The following is a 27,022-nucleotide window of genomic DNA, read 5'->3' as shown; positions in this document are numbered from 1 at the left end:
CATTATTTTCTTGGCTGACATTGCACATAGCTCTTATTAAAAACTTTAATCATCTAAAATACTTTTTCGTCCTCATGTTACATTGACTTATTCACACGTTATAATTTTTGCAAATATCTAATTCTGACAATCTTTTTTTAAATCACGGTATTCTCTTTCCACAGCATTGCAAATTTCGAGAAAAACGCCAGTTCAACCAAAGTAACGGCCACCTTGACAACTTATCGACGAAAACATCGTATCTACATACATTTTTAGATTCCAATAGGGACAATACAACGTCACTAGGCAACAACAAGCAACGGCCAACACATTGTCCCCTTGAAGTACCAACAAGCTGGCATTCAACAACGTTCGCACAATCTTTTGTATTGGTGCACTTGTATTTAAAACTTAGTAAAGCTTAGCAATTTTATTAATGACCTGCATCATTTATTGATATATATCCCCTGTGCACCATGGACCTTGCCGATGGTGGGGAGGCTTGTGTGCCTCAGCGATACAGATAGCCGTCCTGTAGGTGCAACCACAAGGGAGAGGTATCTGTTGAGAGGCCAGACAAACGTGTGGTTCCTGAAGAGGGGCAGCAGCCTTTTCAGTAGTTACGAAGACAACTGTTTCGATGATTGACTGATCTGGCCTTGCAACACTAACCAAAACGGCCTTGCTGTGCTGGTACTGCGAACGGCGGAAAGCAAGGGGAAACTACGGCCGTAATTTTTCCCGAGGGCATGCAGCTTTACTGTATGATTAAAAGATGATGGTGTCCTCTTGGGTAAAATATTCCGGAGGTAAAATAGGATCTCCGGGCGGGGACTACTCAGGGCGATGCCATTATCAGTAGATACAACATTGCCATTCTACGGATCAGAGCCTGAAATATCAAATCCCTTAACCGGGCTGGTAGGATAGAAAATTTAAACAGGGAAATGGATAAGTTAAGGTTCGATATAGTGGGAATTAGTGAATTTCGGAGGTAGGAGGAACAGGACTTCTGGTCCGGTGAATACATGGTTGTAAATAAAAAATCAAACAGGGGTAATGCTGGAGAAGGTTTAACAATGAATAAAAAAATAGGAATGCACATAAGCTACTATGAACTGCATAGTGAACGCATTATTGCAGCAAAGATAGACACGAAGACGACACCCACCGCAGCAGTACAAGGTTATATGCCAGCTCGCTCAGCAGGTGAGGAGGATATTGAGGAAATGTACGAGGTAAAAAAAAATTCAGGTAGTTAAAGGAGACGAAAATTTAATAATTGTGGATGAGTGGTATTCGATAGTAGGAGAGGAAAAGGAAACGTAGTAGGTGAATATGGACTGGGAGAAACGAATGAAAGTGGAAGACGCCTGGAGAATTTTGCATAGACCATAATTTAATGAAACATTTGGTTTAAGAACCATGAGAGAAGGTTGTGTACATGGAACAGACCTGGAGACATTGGAAGTTTTCAGACTGGTTGTATAATAATGAGACAGAGGTTTCGGAACCACGTTTTAAATTGTAAGACATTTCCAGATTCAGATGTGGACTCCGACCACAATTTACTGTTTATGAACTGGAGATTAAAACTGAAGAAACTACAGAAAGGCAGAAATTGAAGAATATGGCTCCTGCATAAACTGAAAGAACAAGAGGTTGTAGAAAGTTTCAGAGGGAGGATTATGCAACTATTAACAAGCTCAGGGGACAGAAATACAGTTGAAGAAGAATGGGTAGATTTGAGAGATGAAATAGAGAAGGCACCAGAGGGTCAAGTAGGTAACAAGACGAGGGCTAGTAGAAATTCTGGGTAACACAAGAGATACTGAATTTAGTCGGTGAAAGGACAAGATATAAAAATGCAATAAATGAAGCAGGCGAGAGGGAATACAAACGTCTAAAACCGAAATCGACAGGAGGTGCAAAACGGCTAAGCAGGAATGACTAGACGACAAATATAAGGATGTAGAAGCATATTTCACAAGGGCTAAGATAGATGCTGCCAACAGGAGATTCAGAGAGACCTTCAGAGTAAAGGTATGAATATCAAGAGCACAGATGGAAAACCAGTGCTAAGCAAAGAAGGGAAAGCATAAAGATGGAAGGAGTATATAAAGGGTCTATACAAGGGCGATGTACTCAGAGCAATATTACTGGAACTGAAGAGGACGTAGAGGAAGATGAGAAGGGAGATATGATGCTGCCTGAAGAATTTGACAAAGCACTGAAAGACTTAAGTCGAAACAAGGGCCCGGAAGTAAACAACATTCTGTTAGAGCTACTGATAGCCTGCCTAGAGCCAGCCATTACAAAACTCTTCCATCTGGTGAACATGATGTAGGAGACAGGCGCAATACCTCGAGACTTAAAGAAGAATACAATAATTCCAATTACAAAGAAAGCATGAGCTGACAGGTGCAAAGATCACCGAACTACCAGTTTAGTAAGTCATGGTTGCAAAATACTAACACACATCCTTTACAGAAGAATGAAAGGACTGATAGAAGCCGACCTTGGGGAAGACCAGTTGAGATTCCGGAGAAATGTAGGAACCCGCGAGGCAATACTGAGTCTCCGACTTCTCACAGAACACAGGTTAAGGAAACGCAAACCTACGTTTGTAGCATTTGTAGACTTAGAGAAAGCTTTTGACAATATTGACTGGAATACTCTCATATTTTAAAGGTGGCAGGGGGAAAACAGGGAACGAAAGCCTATTTACAATTTGTACAGAAATCATAAGTTATACGAGTCGAGGGGCATGAAAGGGACACAGTGGTTGAGAAGGGAGTGAGACTGGGTCGTAGCCTATCCCCTATTTCATTTAATCTGTATACTGAGCAAGCAGCACAATAAACAAAATTTGGAGTAGGAATTAAAGTACAGAGAGATGAAATAAAAGTTTTGTTGTTTGCCGATACATTATAATTCTGTCAGAGACAGAAAGGGACTTGGAAGAGTAGTTGAACGGAATGGATAGTGCCTTGAAACGAGAATAGAAGACGAACATTAACGAAAGCAAAACGAGGCTAATGGAATGTGGTCGAAATGAATCAGGTGATGCTGAGGGAATTATATGAGTAACTGAGACACCTAAAGTAGTAGATGTGTTTTGCTGTTTGGGGAGCAAAATAACTGATAATGGTCGAAGTAGAGAGGATATAAAATGTAGAATAGCTGTGGGAAGGAAAGAATTTCGGAAGAAGAGAAATTTTTTAACATCGAATATAGATTTTAAGTGTCAGGAAGTCCTTTCTGAAAGTATTTGTATGGAGTGTAGCCATGTATGGAAGTGAAACATGGGCGATAAACAGTTTGACCAAGGAGAGAATAGAAACTTTCGAAATGTGGTTCTACAGAAGAATGATGAAGATTTGGAGGGAAGCGTGGAGGTTAAAAATCGTAGAGTGAGAAGCAGTGCAGCAAATTGTCACGCTATCAAGCACTATTTAACGCGGGGCAGTAAAAGCACTAGAAGCAATTATTGTCTTGACAATACGCAGCTGCTCAGCACGTTGTCGGCTCCAGCAAATGGATGAAACATCACGCCATTTTAGTTTAATCTTAGTACATTTTAAGCAAGATTTTATTCCCTAATTACCACGGACTTTTATAATCCTTACAGTGCAGTCAATCTGAAGATGGCCTACTGTACGTGACGAAACTGGTCATTTTAAATAAAGGATATTTTGCGATTGTGACGGTTTCTTCATAATTAATTGTCACAAGTAACATCGCTGACACTCCTAATCATATTGTTGCGTTTTGATTACATTTTGTATTGCATGCGTTCCACTGTCATCGTTATGCATTTCAAAATATGTTGTTTAAGTGATGTAACATATTAACGATCTCAACACACAACTTTTAGTAGAGATGTTCCGCAACCTGTCCCTATTAGGATAATGACTGAGATAGCCAAAAATCAAATTTCATTTGCTGAAATTATGATGAACAATGTAAGGCGGTATCTTACCAGTTTTCATAAAAATGCTTCTGAGTACGTAACGCGCGATGTGCAGTGCGTTTATACGACCACAGTCATGAAGGTAAATGAAAATAGAAAACTAATGACTGATAGATGAGAACAAGACTCCAAGTTTAACTATGCCTCATTGAACCATGAGAACAATATCTTTTCATAAAGTTTTCATAAGTACACAAATAAAATATTTCTTATTAACGTTTGTGTACAACTGCCTTCCTTGACTTAAGTTTCAACTATCAGACAAGACTATGTGCCTCACTATAAAACTTCTACAGCTAACTTTAACCATACACCATCTTCTAACAATAAGAGACTTCACAGTTAAAATATAGAAAGACTAAATTATCTTAATAATGGCTTTTGTTATTCTTCCATTTGCATCTCATTTTCTCAATATTTTCCTCAAAACGTATTACAAAATCCTTTTTAAATAATGCTGCCTCCACTACACAGCAGATCAGCTTCCATCCTTTTCAAACCAAACACATAACGAGTCTGTACAACACGTTGCTACTCTCTTCAAAATGAAGTGCTCTCTCTGACCAACATCTTTGGTCACTTACAAAGAATATAACAGTACGGTGGTTGAAAACATTTGTTGAGTTCGCAGTTTCCTTCACATTTATAGTCAAAACAATCTTAAAACCGTCATGGCAAAAAGGAGAGTTCCGTTTCAAGTTCGAGAAGTTAACAGCCTATGATGTTCAGTGAGATCAACACAAAAAAACAACTGCAACTACCAGTGCCATGATACTGTAGAGTTTTGAACTGTACCTTATTGGAATATCCTAATTTCCCACTTAGAACCATACTTGTTTAAGCTTTCTGAAGTTGAATCAACGAGTTTATTTAGAGAATATTTCTTCTAGTAAGGCATCAACGCGTGAAGCGACTAAGATCTTCTTTGTTTTTCTGTTCATAGATGTAAAATGGTAACGGAAAAGTAGAAGTTTTATTAAAATCAGGATTTGTCAAGAGTATATGTAAACCTGGGAACAATGAGGATCTCAGTTCTGGTGTCTGAGGAAAGGAGAGAAAAATAAAAGAAGTAATTTATTTTACAGAAGAATCTCAAAAATTAAATTTCATGTCTTTTATTTAGTTCACATCATAGAAAAATTGACAACTAAGAAAAGGAACCCTGAAATAGATACTGTTTCTCTACAGTAAAGCTGTACATGCAGAGTATACAGATAATTGGTATCGATCAAAAATTTATTTTTCTTTAATCGGAACGTATCTGAGAAGTAAATATGTGCAAAACTTGTGGGCAGAAGAAGATTTCGCATAATGTGTTCATTGTCAAGTAACAAAGATCGATGAATGTAGGACTATACATAGAAAGAATTGCTACAGTATAGTACAGAAGGTAACTAAAAGAAATACATAATCAGACGAATAGAAATGACACTTTTATTCGAAGACAGTTACAATTAGGTCACTGCGATTTATGTTTGTGCTCTGGACATTACATAAAGTAGAATATGGTTCTTTGTAGGGTATGTGACCACCATGGACAACAATGCATGCATGCTCTGCAACGTCCACCGACGCTGGCCACGAGGTTCGTAAGGAATCCTGCTTCCGAATGTTACTGAAAATAAATTAGACTAACATAACAATATGACAATTTACAATTATGTAAAATGAATGGTTAAGAAAAGTTATTGAAATAAATGTAAATATCATGTGACTATGGTCTCCCGTCGGGTAGACCGTTCGCCTGGTGCAAGTCTTTCGATTTGACGCCACTTCGGCGACTTGCGCGTCGATGGGGATGAAATGATGATGATTAGGACAACACAACACCCAGTCCCTGAGCGGAGAAAATCTCCGACCCAGACGGGAATAGAACGCGGGCCCTTAGAATTGACATTTTGTCGTGCTGACCATTCATCTACCGGTTGCGGACAGAAAATTTACTGTTTCTATATAAAGAGTTTTTACATCACTCATTAGAACAATGTACTTCACAGGGTGTTCTCGGCGTGTTCCTTCAAATAGTTTTCACTTAAAGGTTGACACAGTCGTCGAGTCGTCGACGTCAACGTCATTCGTCCATGACCCTTGAGCGTTCATTCCAGTAATTGGTACCGGCTTACTCATCTTTGTGATCGTGTGCGCCTGTTCCTAACGTAACAGGAACGCTAGATGTCTGCAGAATTATTTCTAGTTTTCGTATCTGCACGCAACGACCAATACAAGACACGTTTCTTTCCCTTACCGCATCACGTAACCCTATGTCATTACCCTTTACAGGACGTGGTACAACAGTCTATCGCTTGTTTAAAACAAATTATATCTGTCAAGCGTTTTTGGTACAACAGAGTACGGTGCCGCTTGTTCACTGTCTTTTGTTTTAGACAGCTTTAGCCACAGTTTCCAGATTTATGCTTTACCGTTCGATCGCAGCGCGGCACTGTTCAGTGTATATCTGATTGCACTACGAAAGTATTCAAGTTAGTTATACCGTGAATCATTGGTTCGCGATTTATGCCAAATAATCTGTGCCATGCACAGTTGTCTACTTAACCACTTCAATCACGCAAGGTTTGCGCACTGTACATTCGCAGTTAGGATTCTCTGTACCAGTATACCACAAGAAGAAGCGTTATCGTAATTTCTATTTGACTTCACAGCCCGTGGAACACACTAAACAGTCTGTGCCGTCTACAGCCGAAAACAGTATCTTTAGAGCGTGCACACAGCTTATCGCTCTCGACATCAAAATTTTAAGCTCAATGAGTCAAACTCCATTTCGGGCTACTGAGCAAGTGGCACGTATAGTTATTAGTTCCTTAATCGCGCTACACATCGAGATCATAATTATAAAACTGTTCAAAGACTCTTTCAGCGGCCACGAACACAGTGCGTATCAGTAAACGTGCAGCACGGCAATCACTTCCACTCTGTTCTTCTCGGTTGGGGTCTTCCTCTGTCGACCTATCGATATAGTCCCACACCGTTCACATATTTCGCTTCACATAGCACTTCAAAGATTCTGATTACATCAATTTACAGTCTAATACAAAACCACAACTTGATATTACTCTGTCTGTAGAAAATGAATTCAAATAACATACTAACAAATAAGAAAGCATAGCCCATCAGAATAAATAAAAATAGCAATCACATTTACAAGAACAACATTACTTAAAAATACACACAATTGTACCAAGAATTAAATTTACGAAACTTATTCTGAAATAATCATTCCAATGTACGACGACAGTAAATCACAAAATGACTAATAGGAAATGCATGAAAAACCTGTATATCAATAAAAACAAAACCAATCACCGTTGTATAGGTTTATTTCTAGGCAACCAGTTACGATGTTACACTACGTCATGCTCAGGCCAAAACTGCTCCAGTCCAATAACCTTCGTGTTACAAATGTAGCAGTGCCTTTAACTGATCACTTAATAGCTATTACGTGCATAGGTGCTCGTTTAACAACAGTAGTCCCATACTGCATCAGAAGATGCAGTCACATTCATTAAACTGTATTTCGTTCTGTAGTTTTATGGTTAAACATAAATGTATTTATTTAGAATATATACAATCTAATCAAAAACTACGCACCACGAAGGAATTTTCCTAATGTTACTGTAATTGGTAGATGTGATGTACATTTACAAACAAACAAATGTTGGTGATTCACTCAAGAGCTGTCAGAATTGAGCAACTCAATAACGCATTGGTTCACCTATGGCCCCCTTGGAAGCTGTTATGTGGCTTGGCACTGGATAGTAGAGTAGTTGAATGTCCTTCTGAGGGATATTGCTACAAATTCTGCCCAATTGGCTCATTAGACCGTCAAACTCCCGAGACGATTGCCGGGCCCTGTCCATAATGCTCCAAAAGCTATGAACTGGGGAGAGAACCGACGACTTTGTTGGGCAAGGTAGGGTTTGGCAATCACGAATACAAGCTGTAGAAACTCTCGCCATGAGTGGGCGGACATTATCTTGATGAAATGTAAGCCCAAGATGGCTTACCACGAAGGGCAACGAAACAGCGAGTAGAATATCGTCGGCGAGCGCTGTGTTGTGAGGGTGTCGGGGATGGCAATCAGACGGGTGCTGCTATGAGAAGAAGTGGCACCCAGACCACCATTCCTGGTTGTTAGTATGCATGGCGGGTGACAGTCAGGTTGGTATGGCACCACTGTTTGGAGTGTCTCCAGATACGTCTTCGGCCTGGAATCTCACTGACTGGAGTGATGAGTCCCATTTCGAATTCAGCCCCGACGACCAGCCAAGATGTGTCTGGAGATGCTCCAGACAGTGGCTGACGGTCGATCACTGTACGGCCAGAGGACAAGCAGTGATGGTCTGGGATGTCATTTCTTTTCACTGCAGGACCCCTTTGGCTGTCATTCGCGGCATCCTTACATCGCAGCGCTACATCGACGATGTTGTACAACTCGATTTGTTGTCATGCGCGGTAAGTGATCCTGAGCGTATATTACAGCAAGATAAAGTCCGACCACACACAGCGAGATTTTCTACTACTTGTCTTAGTGTTTTTCGAACCGTAACTTGGCCATCAGGGTCGCTAGAGAACCCCAGTTGGAACGTTTGGCGCGTTATAGTCAGTGCTCTACAACTATCTCGAAATTTGGACGATCCAGCGCTCCAGTTTCGCAGAATCCGACACGATGTGCCTCAGGAGTACATCCAACAACTCTGTCAACCAATGTTAAGCCTGATAAATGCTTGCAGAAAAGTCAGAGGTGGGCCATCGAGGTACTGACTTGCGCAATTTGTGAATCATTTTCGCTTGAATAAACCATCCCAATTTTATGAGGTTGTAACGATTTGTTTGTCTGTACATATACATCACATCTAAGGATGACTGTCCCATTCGGATAATTCCTTCGTGGTGAATATTCTTTTTTTGTCTTACAGTGTACGTTAGTATACCTAAATTTGTATCCTGTAGTCACTCTGCAGATTCTATCTCTCTCCCCCTCTCTGTTCCAATAGCAGCTGGTTATCAGCGTTCACTAACCGTCTTAGTAGCATTAGCGTCGTGCAAGGTGCGTGAAGTCTCATTGGCGTCATGCTAGGTTCGAAAGATAACACAGCACTGTTGTCCGTAGGCTCAGCGTGATCTGAGTGTAGGCTGACAGTAATCAGACACGGCGCTCTGAGTGCCTGGCTTCAAAAGATTCGCAGACCAGTCACAATATTTCAGGCAGTGAGGTGATGCGAATTCTGCATCCTCTGGTAGCATGTGTAGCACCTCCTGGCGGCGTATGGGTTGAAAATGGTCCACATGGCTCTGAGCACTATGGCACTTAACATCGGAGGTCAGCAGTCCCCTAGAACTTAGAACTACGTAAACCTAACGAACCTAAGGACATCACACACATCCATGCCCGAGGCAGGATTCGAACCTACGACCGAAGTGGACGCGCGATTCCACACTGAAGCGCCTAGAACCGCTCGGTCACACCGGCCGGCGCGGCGTATGGGGAACGCTCGCTAACAGCGTTGGGGGCGGTTGATTTAAGTGTTTCTTCTGCGGAGATTTAAGAGACGCTCGTCGCACCATGGGCAGTCGACAAAGACCCTGTCTATACCGCATGTTTAAGATGTAACTGCATAACACGAGGGCTATTCAGAAAGTAGGGAACGTTTTGGCATTAAAAAAAAAAATACGTGTCAGAAATATATTTCACTATATACATCTGAAAGAGCGACTGACATACTACTTTTCCACATAGTCACTAAACACACTGAGGCACTTATCATAGCGGTCGACAAGATTTTAAATACCTTCGTCGTAAAATTCTGCCGCCTGAGACTTCATTCAGGTATGAGTCACGCCCGCCTGGAATTTCTCGTCGTCATCAAAGCGCTATGTTGGAAGTCAGTTCTTCGTTTTGGGAAACAAGTAGAAGTCGCTTGGTGCAAGATCGGGGCTGTAGGGAGGATGAGGGACAATTTCCCATTTGGATGAATTAAGGAGCTCTAAACGGCATTTTGCCGTGTGAGGTCGGGCATTGTACTAAAAAACAAAATTTTGGACGTCAGCTTTCCTCGGCGTTTGTTTTGAGCTGCTCTTCTAAGGCTGTGCAAAGTTTTACAATACCAGGCAGAATTTATGGCTGCTCCACGTTCGAGAAAATCAATAAGAAGCACACCTTGCCTATCCCAAAGCACTGTTACCATCAACTTCCTTGCTTACATGGTTTGCAAACATTTTCTTGTTTTTTTGGAGGACCTTGTGTGCCCTCACTCCATGGACTGTAATTTTGTCTCGCAATTGATGTGATTCACCCAAGTCTCGTCACCGGTTACGACTCGATCCAGTAATGAATCACCATGTTTGTGGTACCCCTCCAAAAAGTCTATGTTTCTCCCATTCCCTGTTGTTTATGCTGCTCTTTAAGCATTTTGGGCACCCATTGTGCGCAAAATTTGTGGTAGTCTAGCTTTGGAGTAACAATTTCAAACAACAAAGTCCGTGAAATTTGTGGGAAAGAAAGCGAAAGCTCCGTTACTGTGAAGCGACGGTTTTCACGAATCATTTCATCAACTTTAGCGACAAGATGGTCACTCACAATGCTCGGGCGTCCACTCTTCTCTTCATCATGTACGTTGGTTCGGCCATTTTTAAACCGGATGCACCGTTTCCGGATGGAACATCCACTCATTACGTTGTTTCCGTACACTTCGCACAGTTCACGATACATTTCTGTAGGTTTTATGTTTTTTGCCAACAAAATCCGTATCACATACCACACCTCTAAACAGGCGGGTTTTTCGATTGCAGTGCACATTTAAAATTCGAATATCGAAAAAACCACACGCGACTGAGTTGCCGAGCACGCAGATACCAAAATATACGTGATCGGAGCGCGCCTAGCGGTTTCCGGCGGAAACGTTCTCTACTTTCTGATAGTCCTTGTAGCACACCTATAGCTTTAGTTTTTACTGTAACGGTTGTTGGCGGTTTCGCAGCTATAAGATTACCTTTGTTTCGTCATGCTAAGACACATCTGCAGACTCTATCACTTAGTTTTATGTGAAGCAGCTGTCGGTTGAAAAATGTACGCTCAAAAAGAAACAAAGAACACCATACCACGAAGGAATTATACGAATGGGACTGGAATCAGAGATGTGATGTGCATGTACAGACAAACATACGGTAACAATTTCAGAAAAAAATGATGATTCATGGAAGAGAAGGGATTAACAAATTGAGTGAGTCAATAACGCGATGATCCACCTTTGCCCCTTATGAAGGAGTATTCGGCTTGGCATTGATCGACACGGTTCTTAGATGACCTCCTGTGCCAAATTCTGTCCAACTGGCGCGTTAGACAGTCAAAATCCTGAACTGGTTGGAGGGCACTGCCCATAATGCTCCACTTATTCTCAATTGGGAAGATATCCGGCTATCTTGCTGATCAAAGGAAGGTTTGCCAAGCATGAATGCAAATAGTAGAAACTCTCGCCGTCAACGGGCGGGCATTATCTTGTTGAAATGTAAGCACGAGATGGCTTGCCATGAAGAGCAATAAAACGTGGCGTAAAATATCGTTGACGTACCGCTGAGCTGTAAGGGTACCGCAGATGACAACCAAAGAGATCCTGCTATGACAAGAAGTGGTTCCCAAACCATCACTCCTGGTTGTTTGGATGCATGGTGGGTGACGGGCTAGTATGGCATCCCTGTCCACAGTGCCTTCAGATACGTCTTTGCTGGTTGTAGCGGCTCAGTTAGAAGCGGGACTCATCACTGTAGACAATTCTACTCCAGTCAACGAGATTCTAAGTCGAATGTGCTCGACTCTACTGCAAACGGCCTTGTTGGTGTACAGAGGTCAACGGTAGCCTGCGCAAGGGATGCGGTGAGCTCAGCTCCCTTTCTGTCAGCCGCCTATTAATGATCGTTGTGGTCACTGAAGCACCGGTTGCACGTCACCCTTTCCTGCCAATGTCTTCGAATAGTGGCATGTCTTCGAATAGTGGCATCGCTCCTATTCAGATGTGAGTGATTCGCCGATTACTCCAACCGGCTTCTTTTAGCGATATTACAGTTTCATTCTTAAATGCCAAGATCTCTGTATATTGTTCACGCGCCTGTCTGCAAGGCATAATTACTGGCCAACTGAGACACATAATGAAATTAGCAAATTATGCCCTGATATGGACGTGACCCTTGTGTACTGTCATTACTAGATCTGCGGTGAAAATGCGTTGCAGCCTCACACATTCAACCGTTGCAACCTCTCCTCCCAATTTCTGACCAGTCACCGGAGACAAAAATAACTTTCATGACATGAACTCCAACGGTCTACCTAAGAAGCGAGCACTTCCGTTAGGTGTCTGCGTTAGGGACATCAGTGTTGTAGTAAATACGAAGAGATAAAAAGACGGTCGAAAGAGATGGAACACAGCTGTAAATCGACTGAAATATTCAAGCTTAAGCAAAGCGACTCGAAACTGTATGGCACGCAGGTTCATTTTTTGTTCCTTTATTTCGATAAGGCGTTTGACATCGTCCCGCATTGATGTTTAATGAAAAAAATTAGAGTTAACAGAGTATCGGAGCAGATCTGCGATTGGATTCAAGATTTTCTTGCAGATAAAACTGAATATATCGCTCTTAACGGAACTAAGTCTTCAGATATAAAGGTAAAATACGGAGTACCACAGGGAAATGTGAAAGGACCGTTGCTGTTGCAATATATAGAAATGGTCTAGTAGAAAGCGACGAATGCTGTTTAAGGCTATTTGCAGATGATGCAGTTGTCTATACTAAGTAGCAACGCCAGAAAAGACAGAATTTGCAGAACGACCTGGAGAGTATTGACCACGGGATCGTTTAGCTGTTGAGAGAGCGTTGCAGAGATGCTAGACAAACTCCACTGACAGACGTTGCAATAGAGGCGTTGGCCATCATGGGAGATTTACTATTGAAATTTAGGTGCAGCAATTTTCATGAGGAGTCAGACAACACATTACTTCCCCCTCCCCCCTCCCCTACCACATACATCTCGCATATTGACCACAGGGAGAAAATTTCAGAAATTAGAGCCATACAGAGGATTACCGAAAATCATTCTTCCCACGTGCTATTCGCGAGTGGAACAGGGTTGGAGGGATCAGATAGTGGTACTGAAAGTACCCTCTGCCACAGACCATTAGGTGGCTTCAGCAGCATGATGTAGGTATAGATAGATAGAAACTCTGCTTCCCATATTCACTATTTTGAACAAGTAATACACATCGTAAGTCTACAGAAATGCAACCTGAACACTGCAGTATTAGTTACTTAAATCGCTCTGGGTGGCTCTGGACGTAATTGTGCTCTGCAAGGTAAACTGAATCAGTATTCTACCGCATTAGAATCCGAAACCCCTCCTTGTTTGCTTCTATGCAGTGTACGTATCAAATCCAATATCCCTCCTTGTTTGCTTCTGTGCAGTGTACGTATCACTTTATTAGCGATTGACGTGATGCCACTACTGTGCAACAGTTGCGCTCTTCCGCTTATCTGCCAGGGAAAGTTAAGAGTATTTGATGTTGGGCAATATTACCTGAACTGTCTCATATCTTCTCGTATCAGGTGCTTCTATAAAACTCTATAGCCATCATTAAAGCTCCCTGTAGTACGTTACCAGCGCTATCGCAAGTTGTACGTTGTCGGTCATGCAAACCCATTACGATAAATGGTTTCGATCGTTCTTCTCAGTGTTATTTCTACAGTAACCAAATGAGGGAGGGTTTTGCTTATCGTTGCAGCTACTTACTGAATACTGGTGTACTGACCAGAATCAAAGAACATGTTTATTTATTTATTTTTGCAAGTCGTTCGGAAAGCGCGACATTCAGATTCATTTCGATGTATTAATTCAAATGCTTCATTTTTAATATGAAGTGTTATAACCGATGGATTGCTTGCCATATGCAGTCATTTTGAGAAATGTTACCACGTGTCACTTTAAGTTCACCTATTTGCCAAATATAAGGTCCTCTTGTTCTGCACTCAAAACTTAGAAAATATGTCTGTTTCGATCTCATATAATTATGAAAAGTTTTTTTAATTACTGCTACCAGTCACAAAGCTTGTTCCCTGAGACGTTGCACTTGTTTACAACGACTGGAATTCCATCCGCTTGACATGTTGTCTGCTTTCTGCTCTGTATTCTTCAGTCTTATTCAAATTTTAAATTCCCAATTCTGCAGGGATGTCATCACTTTTTATGTCGCCCCTCCTCGAACAACCTTTTACAGCTCAAATGATCTCATTTCTGCTGACTGTATGTTATTTTTATTTATTTTTTCTCTGTAACTGTGATTCGCTGTCGTAAAGTAACACAGACACTGCCTTGGTTTTATACGGTTTCAATTTGTGGCTTTTTAAACTATTTTTTAAAAGTTAATTATAGTTCCACACGAATGTTGAAATTTGTTGGTTTTCTTTTCTCACTGTTTAAATAATTGAAATTGGAAATTAGCTCGATAACAATCTTACATCGAACTGAAATCGTAGCAGACTATAACTGTTGTTTTAGTAGCACGTACTTTTAGACTGTAATCTTTTCATCCCAACTCATATAACTTATACTCTGAGTCTTATAAGTTTGCTTCTGTATTTGTAATGCAGTTACATCATCTGCATAAAGTATTACACTTAGGTCGTAGTGCCTTAACAGCTGTATGCCTTCATGATATGGCTTGTTCCAGTTTCTTCAGTGTCGATGTTAAAAAGCGTTGGTGAGGTGATATTCCCCTCACACAGTTATTCACTATTATCTTACCTGTTTTGAAGTGCCTGCATTTATGATTATTTTGGTGTCATACACTTTTGATTAGCTGTACATGGTACATGAGATATCCTCTGATATAAGGTATGCTTTCAAATACGGAATATTATCTGTTTCATCATACTAAGCGTAACGGAGAAGAAAAGAGACATAATTTAGTGAAGTTGTGGGCCTTAGTGCTAAATAAAGCAAACAGCATCACTCTTCCTCAGGTTTTCGTTGGCGACGATTGGGCTTTTGGCTATGGCTCTGAAGCTAAGCAGCAATCGTCGCAGTGTGAGAGTTATTCTCCGCTTCGTCCAAAAATCTTAACAAGTCAAGAGTAGTATTAATTCCTTGTTGATCAAAAGTGGTGCACAGACGACAATACAGGGCCACGTACGACCTGCAGGTTCTACATCTTCATCTGTATTCTGAAACCCACTTTCTTCCAGTTCCATTTACGTATGGAGCACGGGAAGAATAATTGTTTCAATGTCTCTGTGCGCGCTGAGATTAATCTAACCTTGTGCACACGACGCACTGGGAGCGATACTTAGGAGGCTGTAGTATATTCCGAGGTATCATTTAATGCCGAATCTTGAAATTCTGTAAGTGGGCTTTCTCGGGATAGTTTACGTACATCTTCAACTGTCAGCCAGTTCAGTTTCTTCAGCGTCTCCTTGATGCTCTCCCAAGGTTCAAACAAACCTGTGACCATTCGTGCTGTCCTTCCCCATTTACTTTCAATAAACCGAAGCCTACCACCTGATTAACCCAAGACCGAGCCTATGTGATCAGTCCATTTCATATGCCTATAAAGTGTTAGGTATTTGTTTGAGTTGCTGATTACAACTGTCACTAAATGATATTATAGTCAAAGGATAATACGTTTTTTTCGTTTTGTGAAGTGCACAGTTTTACATTTATGAATATTTAAAGCAAATTGCCAATCTTTGCATCACTTTGAAATCTTGTCAAGACCTGAATGAATGTTTATGCAGCTTCTCTCAGACAGTACTTCATTATGGGTAACAACATCATCTGCAAAATGCCCGAGGTTGCTGTTAAAATTGTCCGCCAAGTCATTACAGTCCAGTCACAAATTTCGCTTGATACCTCATATGGTCGTAATTTGGATAATAAGCGTAGACGTGGTACTGTGTCAAACACGTTTCGGAAATCAAGGAATACTGCACCTACCTGACTGCCTTGATCCAAAGCTTTCAGGATGTCATATGAGAATATGTCAGTTTAGTTCCGCATTATCAGTTTTTCTGAATCCACTCTGGTTGGCATGGAGGAGCTCTTTTTGTCCGAAATACCTCATTATATTCTGAGATTCTACGACACATCGATATCAAGGATGCTGAGCGGTAGCTTTTGGATTACTTCTATCGTCCTTCTTGTAAACAGACGTGATCTTCGCTTCCTTACGGGTATTGGGCACCATTTTTGTGGAGTGATCTACGCTAGATTACAGTTCCCATAGGCGCTAACTCATTCGCAAATTCCTTTATAGAATCAGATTGGGATTCCATAGGACCCTGGCGCTTTGTTCAGCTTTAACAATTGCACGTGTTTCTCAACACTAGTGGCACTAAAACTTACTTCCCTCATCTTTTTAGTGGTATGAGATTTAAATTGGAAAAATTATTAAGGGTTTTCTTCTGTAAAGGAACATTTGAAAAAGAAGCTACGCGTTTCAGATTTTGCTTTGCTACCCTTAATTTCAATTCTTGCCTGATTCGCAAGTGATTGAACTGTAAATTCGTTTCCAGTAAGTCTTTACATATGACCAGAAGTTCTTTGTGAAAGATCATTTGACAAGTCTTCACATATGACCAGAAGTTCTTTGTGAAAGATCATTTGACAATATTGTGATGCAGTAGCCACTGAAGACTTCACGCATTATTATCCTAAGAGCCAAACGCGTTTCATTCGGCATCTCCCTGTCTGTAGTCCTATACTTTCTTCTACACCTATTATATAGCAGTCTCTGTTTCTTAAGAAGCTCCCTTGCGATGGCTGTATACCATAGAGCGTTCCTCCCGTTATGAACTGTTCTACTGGGTTCATACCTATTCTTTTAAACTGGATTCTATACATGCTATTGTCCTGTGCTGAAACTTTCAAGTTCCTCGTTGAGATATGTCACAACCACTTTTTTTACCTACTTTATTGAACATATATACCTTTCTACTTGTTTTAGTTTCTTCCTCAATCATGGAAATCATTGATCATACAATGGAGGATTTCACGGCCGATATTGTCTCCACTTACACACTACTGGCCATTAAAATTGCTACACCACGAAGATGATCTGCTACAGGCACGAAATTTAACAGACAGGAAGAAGATACTGTGATTTGAAAATGATTAGCTTCGCAGAGCATTCATACAAAGTTATCGCCGGTGGCGACACCCACAACGTGCTGACATCAGGAAAGTTTCCAACCGATTTCTCATACACAAACAGCAGTTGACAGTCGCTGCCTGGTGAAACGTTGTTGTGAAGCCTCGTGCAAGGAGGAGAGATGTGTACCATCACGTTTCCGACTTTGATAAAGGTCGGATTGAAGCCTGTCGCGATTGCGGTTTATCGTATCCCAACAATGCTGCTCGCGTTGGTCGAGATCCAATGACTGTTAGCAGAATATGGAATCGGTGGGTTCAGGAGGGTACTACGGAACGCCGTGCTGGATTCCAACGGCCTCGTATCACTAGCAGTCGAGATGACAGGCATCTATCCGCATGGCTGCAACGGATCGTGCAGCCACGTCTCGATCTCTGAGTCAACAGATGGGGACGTTTGCAAGACAACAACCATCTGCACGAACAGTTCGACGACGTTTCCAGCAGCACGGACTAACATCTCGGAGACCATGGCTGCGGTTACCCTTACGGTGCATCACAGACAGGAGCGCCTGCGATGGTGTACTCAACGACGAACCTTGGTGCACGAAAGGCAAAACTTAATTTTTTTGGATGGAGCCAGGTTCTGTTTACAGCATCATGAAGGTCGCATCCGTGTTTGGCGACATCGCGGTGCGCACACTGGAAGCGTGTATTCGTCATCGCCACACTGGCGGCATGATGGTATGGGGTGCCATTGGTTACACGCCTCGATCACCTCTTGTTCGCATTGACGGCACTTTGAATAGTGGACGTTACATTTCAGATGTGTTACGACCCGTGACTCTACCCTTCATTCGATCCCTGCGAAACCCTACATTTCAGCAGGATAACGCACGGCCGCATGTTGCAGGTCCTGTACGGGTCTTTCTGGATACAGAAAATGTTCGACAGCTGCCCTGGCCAGCACATTCTCCAGATCTCTCACTAACTGAAAACATCTGGCCAATGACGGCCGAGCAACTTGCTCGTCACAATACGACAGTCACTACTCTTGATGAACTCTGGTATCGTGTTGAAGATGCATGGGCAGCTGTACTTTTACACGCCATCCAAGCTCTGTTTGACTCAATGCCCAAGCGTATCAAGGCCGTTATTACCGCCAGAGATGGTTGTTCTGGGTATTGATTTCTCAGGATCTATGCACCCAAATTGCGTGAAAAGGTAATCACATGTCAGTTGTAGTATAATATATTTGTCCAATGAATACCCGTTCATCATCTGCATTTCTTCCTGGTGTAGCAATTATAGCATCCATGATATATAAATTTTTTTATTACGAGTAGAATATGAACGTGTGGATAATATTCATTCAATTATGTAATTATTTCTTAAAAAGATTATAATTATGTAAAACAGAGACAATATTTGTCTCAAATTCGTTGTTAATCCATGTTATTCTTTTCGTTTGTTTTGTACCCTATTGTCGTCTTCTTCTGATGTACATCGCAAGACGCTAATCGATTTGAGGTCTGTTAAATGAAAAACATTTAATGTAAAATTATTGTACTTTTATGTTCATTTTCTTATAAAAACAAATAGATCCTAATACGTTAAAACTATTTATGATTATTTATTGAAAATTCTCTTCCTGTTTTAATTATAATTTTGTATTAATTGTTGTATCGTAGCTGCAAGAAACGCAGCCATTGTTAGCTGCGATTATATAGCAACTTCGTCTGTATTTCTAGTTGAAAATAGCATGGGTTTATGTTAAACTAATTTGAAAAATAATTTAATAATTTCTTTTTATTGGTAGCATCAATTTAATGAGGTATTGGCAAATGTAAAATCTTAATTAAAAAAGAAATTTCGTACGCCCTGTCTACCAAGCTTTTAATTACACCTCTTTTTTGTCTACGGTGGTGGTTTCAAACTTTATGCAGATAACGATCGGTATGTGTGGCCTTCCTATACACCTTAAGGCGCAACGTTCCGTCCCGTCGTTTAATCACAGACACATCCAGGAAATTCAGTTGCACGTTAGTCTCCGTCTCCATAGTAAATCGGGTTTTCGGACTAATGCTGTGTAGATGTGTCAGGAATGCACCTAATAGCTCTGTTCCGTGTGTCCATACTACGAAAGTGTCAGCAACACAGCGATACTATCTGGTTGGTCTCTTACTGGCAGTCTGCCACATCCTTTGTTCGAAGGTCTCCATAAACAAGTTATGCACAACAGGGCTAAGAGGACTGCCCATAGCCGCCATCTGTTGATCAAAGTCACTATGGCACAGCGTCACTTGTGCCTCTTCTCTAAGATGAAAACGGACGAGGTGACCCAGTGGCTAGCAGAACGGACACGCATTCGGGAGGATGACTGTTCGGATCCCCATTGGGTCCTCCATATGCTCGTTTCCTGAGATTTCCTTAAATCGCTGCAGACAGCTGCCCGGATGGCTGCATTGAAATGACCACGGTCACATTCTTTCTCCAACCTTTCGTAATCTGAGCTTGAGCTCCGTTCCTAATAACCGAGCTATCGACGGGGACGTCAAAGTCTAATATTTCTTCCTTCCTTCCACTCTAAGTTGAAAATCAACTTCAAGTGGCGAAGATTTGCTAAAGTGGAGAATACTCAAACGGAATCGTAGGGACTACTAAACACTAAAATTAAGAATGATTTTGATGTTGCATATCAGAAGCGGAACAAAGTTTGGGATTCGTTTATTTGCTGCCACGGGGACTACTCGTATTTTGAAGGTGATGGTACAGAATAATTTATGTAACCTTTGGATACCATCTCGAAATAGCTAATAAATTATTGACTTAATGAAGGAATATAGCTTTGGTGAATTATCACAGTGGTCATTTATGAAATCGGGTCCGAGATTACATAAAGGCCAGAAAAATCTATAAAACGTTTTCTATGGCGTTGAGCCACAGTCATGAAATATGTAAAAGAGTAGAACGCCATTTGACTGTGTATTGTTATATTTATCTTTTAAACTATCCAGATTTCGGCTTTTATGCCGTTATCAAGTACAATGCTAAAAATTTTAGACCACTGACAGCATTTAGCACTGTAGTTGATAATGGTATAAAAGTAGAAATCTGGATCGTACAAAAGACAAATATCATAAAGCACAGATAAATCTCTCTTTATCGTTGTTGCTCAGTCATCTGAACATAGCTTTGTGGCAGCAAAAGGCGACCCGGAGGAGAGCAGTAAATCGTCTCTGGTATGTAGCTCGCCGCTTTAAAGCCTATACGAAACGGGAGACTCAGTGGGGCATAGTGTTATACGCTGAAAGCCTGGAAGAAGCGATTTACCAAGTGCAGCTCGAGAACCCTAAACCACAGGGCCATAACGTGCGACCAGGATGCAGATCGATGGCGCGTACCGCTTTGGGTCAGCTCGCTGCGTCAGATCGTTAGTTGACGGAGAAACTTTGCTCATTACGCCCTTGTAATTCCACTTTCGATTTATGGTGGACGACATTAAAGCCAGAGCGGGCGAACGCGACCGTTACTACACGGCATTCAGGCAGAAAATATATTACTCTTGACGCTAGAAGGGTCGCAGCAGACGGCGAGAGGCGTGTTCAAAGTCAGTGAAAAGCGGTCCGCCGTAAATCAGTACGCACGTCTGCACTGCTTCCACACGCTCCGTATGGACGGCGGAGCCATCAGCTAGAGCAGCCAGACTACGGTAACCATCCATTTTACTATACAAGCAGATATAGAATTTTTCATCGGAAAATAATTGGTTGGAAAATCGTCTGTGAGGGTATTACAAGATCCTTGAATTTAGTTTTGCATGGCGACACACTAGTGCTTATACAGGGTGGTTCATCTGAAGTTTCGGATGAGCTTATTTCGAAAACTATATATTGGGTAAAAATAGTGGGTGAGACAAGTGTGTAAGCTCAAAGAGGGACATCAAATGACACCTCCAGCTTCCGCCCCCTTGGGTGGGGTGTTAGCATCTTTTAAATCTTAAATAGAAACACCCATTTTTTATTGCAGATTCGGATTCTTCATAAAAATTATCAAGTTTTGTCTGAAACATTTTTTAAACCATTAACAGAGAGCGCTAAAATCGAGGAAAAAGTAAAATTGGGGAAGAACTCTGATTTATTTAGAATTATCCGAGAAAGATGCATCAAACCAAAAAAAAATGTGCACCAATTCTTTTCTTACGCCAAATTATGCAAAAAAAAAAATGTTCAAATATTTGTGAAATCTAATGGGACTTAACTGCTAAAGTCGTTAGTTCCTAAGCTTACACACTACTTAACCGAAATTATCTTAAGGACAAACACACACACCCAGGGAGGACTCGAACCTCCGCCGGGATCAGCCGCACAGTCCATGACTGTAGCGCCTAAGACCGCTAGGCTAATCTCGCGCGGCACAAATTAAGCTATTTTTGTACAAAATGTACTGTATCCTACTTTTAGCGTTACCCAGGAAGATGGGGTGCTTCATTAGTGTGAGTTCCCTTGCCTCTCACATGTTGGGGTACTTCACTAGTGTGAGTCCCCTTGCCTCTCCCATGTTGGGGCGCTTCATTAGTGTGAGTCCCCTTGCCTCTCACATGTTGGCTTGCTTCACTAGTGTGAGTCCACTTGCCTCTCCCATGTTGGGCTGCTTCATTAGTGTGAGTCCCCTTGCCTCTCGCATGTTGGTGTGCTTCACTAGTGCGAGTCCCCTTGCCTCTCCCATGTTGGGGTGCTTCATTAGTGTGAGTCCCCTTGCCTCTCACATGTTGGCTTGCTTCACTAGTGTGAGTCCCCTTGCCTCTCCCATGTTGGGGTGCTACATTAGTGTGAGTCCCATTGTCTCTCACATGTTGGGGTGCTTCACAAGTGTGAGTCCCCTTGCCTCTCACATGTTGGGGTGCTTTATTAGTGTGAGTCCCCTTGCCTCTCACAATTTGGGGTGCTTAATTAATGAAATTAGCCATTTGTTCAAAACTATAAAGTCAATCGTCCATGAAAGTTGTCCACAGTTTTGAGCAGCACATCCCGTGGTATGGCTGCACACCCTCCTCGAATGCATTGCTCCATATCGTTCTGGGTTGTGGGCTGTCTGTCAGAAACAATAGTTTCTAAAAAACCCCACAAGAAAAAGTCAGGAGATGTTAGGTCTTGTGAATGTGGAGGCCACTGAATTGGTCCTCCGCGTCCTATCCGCCGACCAGGGTACCGTAAATTTAAAACGTTCCACACATTTTTGGCATAATGGGGAGCTGCTCCGTCCTATTGGAACCACATTCGTTGCCTAGTTTCTAAACCAACATCTTCCATTAGCTCCAACAAATCATCACGGAGAAGTTGAAAATAAGGTTCCTCTGGAACATTTCGGTAAAAAAATACAGTCCTATCAAGTAACCGTTTAAAATTCCACACCATACCACTAACGACCATTTGTGTTGATTGTCAACGGGCCTGTGCCAGAGTGGATTGACAGGGGACCAATAATGACAATCATGACGATTTAATTCGCCGTTGTTTTTGAATGTTGCTTTATCGGTGAACATAACGTATCTAAAAAAAAAAAAAACCATTGTCAGCTCTTATCATTTCCAAGACCCATTGGCAGAAATGCACACGTATTTGCATATCTCTTGGCGTTAATGCCTGTGGCAGTGTGGTATGATACGCATGGTATTTATGTGCCTTCAAAATCCTCAAAACAGTTGATTTCGGTATTCCAGTTTGTCTCTAAACCGCCCTACTACTCATTTCGGGATCCAGTTGAACACAGGCGAGAACGGTGAGGGTACGAGCGTCATTTTCGTTGTATTCGTGATGACAAGGTGGACGGTGCATGTATGCATTTCGAGCTCGTTGAGTGCAATTCCGAATAATGTTTTCGCTTGGATGTAGTCGTTTTGGGAAACGATCTGCATGTAATTGCGCAGATGCAGCGTAATTGTTATGCCATCACCAAAAATTAACATCATATCAACTATCTCTATAGGAGGATAGTGAGCCATGTTTCGCTAAAGAATAATTTACTTTCGTCATTTGATGTTTACGGGTCATAATCCGAAAGTGATTCTCATTGCACTGACCTTTATACTGAGCCATAGTTCGCAGTTTGGCCACGGTAACGCCACAGTCGGGTGAGTAATGCACTTGTTAAGAGTTCCCTGACGAGATTTTAATACCATTCTGCCTCCCTCCATCAAAAACTGTGGCGGCTAGGATACATTTTGTAAAAAATAGCTTAATCTGGCGTAATGAAAGAATTGGTGCACATTTTGTATGGATTTGATGTGTCCTTCTCGGATCATTCTAAATAAATCAGAGTTCTTCCCCAATTTTAATTTTTCTCGATTTCAGCTCCATCTGCCAATTGTTTAAAAAAATGTTTCAGATAAAACTTGATTACTTTTTCATGCAGAATCCGAATCCAATAAAGAATGTGTATTTCCTTTTAGCATTTAAAAGTTGCCCCCCGTCCCACCCAAGGGGGTGGGTGCTTGGTGTCACGTGCAGTATCATTTGCTGTCCCCCTTTGAGCTTACGAACTTGTCTTACCCACTATTTTTACCCTGTATATGGTGGCAAAAAATAATAAGAGTTTTGAAAAAATACAAGAAAATTAAGAGAAATCCCGTAAACCATTTTCTGGCGAAAATGTAGCCATCTGACATTCTTTTCCCTTAAGTACAGTAGCTTTATAGCAGCTGAACTTCTCAGCTTTAGAAAACGGGGCTTCTACCTCTATGTATACAAAACGTCTTTGTGTAACTGAGATTGCTTATCGTTCAATGTACCATATCATCTGGAATACCACCAGTTTCGTCTTGCATTTGTTGTTATGATTCACTTTATGGTGTTCCCCAGTAGCATAAACATAGTGAAGTCTACATACTGAAGTGATGAATTTCGTTTAAGTGTCACATTTGGTGATAGCCAGTGTTTATCACAGTTATTAATTTCAAAATCACTGCAGTCGAAACTGTTGACAGCTAAATGCATTGGGTGCACCAGTTGCAGGGTTAGAAACGGAATGTACTGCAGTCTTTTTATTTTAGAAAAAAATTCAAGTTACCCGTAAGAGAAACAGACTCTTCACAGTGGCGTGATGTGACATCATCAGTGCTCTATCCCGGATGCTAAAATTTTATCATACAGCTGAGACAGGGCTCAAGTTTCTGCATCACTCCAATAAATAAAATAAAGAAAAACGAGGAACAGAAGGTATATATACTTCAGGTTGTATCTGAGTATTCTCTTAAGGTTCCAGAGCGAAAAAGGCGATATAAGTATGCTTATTTGCCTAACATGTTAGTAAGGAATAGATTTTTATTATTCAAGTTAATGCAGCAACACCGTATTAATAATTAAGTTGAAAGTAAGAAAGTGTTTATTTGAAAAGCCACTTGTGAACGATATTTTTGACATAGAAAGTAAATATGATTTTGTGGCATTCTACGATTTTTTACCGCTTCTCCTTTTCGAATTAAGCCGTGATCATGCAAGCACATCTTTTTATGGAAAGAAAACGAAGTAGGGGGTACCACAAAGAAACAACCATACTTGGAAAATAAGAGCCTCCCCAGATGTGATATTATATTTTTGGAAGAAATGCAAAAATTGCAGGTTTTATGTAAACATTCTTACACTACAATTAAAAAAGATGATGAAAAGTTATCTTAAAAACTAGTCGTTAAATCAAACTAATGGAACTAAAAATATACCATAGATACACGTTTTGCAGGATAATTTGTCAAGTTTGTTTGCTCCGAAGAAGAAAAAGATATGCTGGTTAGAAAACAAGACTTTTCCATATGGTTGATGGAAACAAACGGCTTCACAGCAAAGTGTCTGATTTGCCTCACCGTTTTTTGGATATAATTTAAAGGAAGAAAAGCTGTAGTGCATCATCAGAAGACACGAAAACACATTCCCGCGCAACAGCAGAGTCGCAAAAACAAAATGATTACACATTTCTTTATGAAGAAACGTACGACTGAAGAAGATGTGGCGGTACGTGCAGAAGTTGTATCTGTTTGTCACAGTGTGAAATACGGCCTTAGTTACAAGTCATTGGACTGCAAAATCAAATTGCACCACCCTTCTTTCCAGAAACTAATGTTGCATCTAAAATTTCGTGTGCAAGAACTAAGGCAACAACTGCGTCAAAAATGTTCTTGGTCCATACAGTAAAGATGTCATAGGCGAGCTTCATAAAGCCTTTTATTTTTCTGTTTCCTCAGATGTTTCTAACCGAAGAAATATAAAAACTCTTCCTTATGCACTTCATTATTTTGATGTTAACCGCGGGATACGTAATAAATTGTTAGATTTTTATGAGGACTCCAAATAAACCTACAAAGATATTTTTCAGGCAGTAAAGAACATTACAGAATCTAACGGCTTTCATCTGAATCAAATAAGTACGCATAGTGCTGAAAATGCTGCAGTGAACTGTGGCAAAAACAATTCAGTTTATATCTTGTGAGAAAATGCATCCATTTTTAGAGCTAATTGCACAATTGATACTGCCATGTTTTAAATAATACTATAAAATATTGCCTTAAAACATTCATTACGATGCAGAGGCATTAGTACTCAAAATCTACAGTAAATTCATTTGTACCAAATGTTCAGACACACAGAATGTTCAGAGATTGTGAAGACAGAGTTTAAGGGAATATTACCACAAGTCCTTATAAGATAGCTGTCGCTCCTTTCTACAGTTGAGGTAATTGTTTACCGTTTACCTGCCATCAAGTAATCTTTTATTTCAAGGCACAACGAAGATTGTTCAATATTGATTTAGCACTTAAAACTTCCGGGCTGATAGGCCGTGCTCGAAGTATGAAACTCTCTCCTGACTTTTCGTCTCCGACTGCGGGGAGACATCCTCGGAGGTAATATCGGCCGTGAAAGCTTTTATTGTATGATTGGTTTAGCAGTTTGTGACATCAAATGAGAAGCCTGAGAGTTGAGAAATTGAACTTTCATTTACTGCATTCTATCTGTGTTTTCTACAGCACATTTTGCCCCTATTTGAAACTAGTGTCAGATACTTCAGTTGAGTTGGACTGAATAATAATGGATCTTAAGAGCAAGCTATAGAGCAGGAAACAAGATAAATTCTTAGGAGAGGAAGCCAATGAAATTCTGGAAGAAATACCAAAATACAGTGGCTGAGTACCGAAAATGATGCATAATCCCTCTTGTCACGTTGCATTAATTATTTGTTCTAAAATTACGACTTTTCTGAAAACAATATGTTCAATCTGCTTATAAGATTTTCTGTTAAACGACAAGGTGACATTAGTCTGCAGTGGCTGCACGTTTTAAAGGTTACCAGAAAACTCAATCTAAACCTGAATGAATAGCAGCTATACAATGGATTCTGTGATTTCCAGATCGCATACGCTGTTGTTGATAAAAGTAAAGCAGAAGACCAGATTTCGGTAGATTTATGAAATCAACAGGATACAGCTGACTTCTTCCACTGGCAAGTGCTTACGCTTGTATCATACAAATTTTCCGTTCCTATTAGAAACTCATATGCTGAAAGAATCTTCAGTATGATGAAAACCCAATGGCCAGAAAAAAGAAATCGGAGGTCCACAGCCATAGTGAAAAGAGAACTTCAAATAAAAGTGAACTTTTCTGGAAGTTGTGGTGAATTCCTTAATTGGTTGAAAGAGAGGGAGGGTGTGATGGTTCTTTATTTACGTGACCATTACGGCACTCCAATCCCCAGTTCACGATACCAGTAATATCGAACTACTTTTCTGTGAAGTAACAGACATATTTTAGTGACAATATTCACATTTGGTTTTATTAATGTATAGTTACACCGATGTATCTATATATTACAGCGATATGGTTCTTGTGTGTATTCATTTCTGTGAGACTGTCATAATCTTTGTCTTGCTTGTGCCG

This window comes from Schistocerca gregaria, chromosome 2 (assembly GCF_023897955.1).
Source record: "Schistocerca gregaria isolate iqSchGreg1 chromosome 2, iqSchGreg1.2, whole genome shotgun sequence".
NCBI lineage: Eukaryota > Metazoa > Arthropoda > Insecta > Orthoptera > Acrididae > Schistocerca > Schistocerca gregaria.
This window is presented reverse-complemented; position numbering follows the sequence as displayed.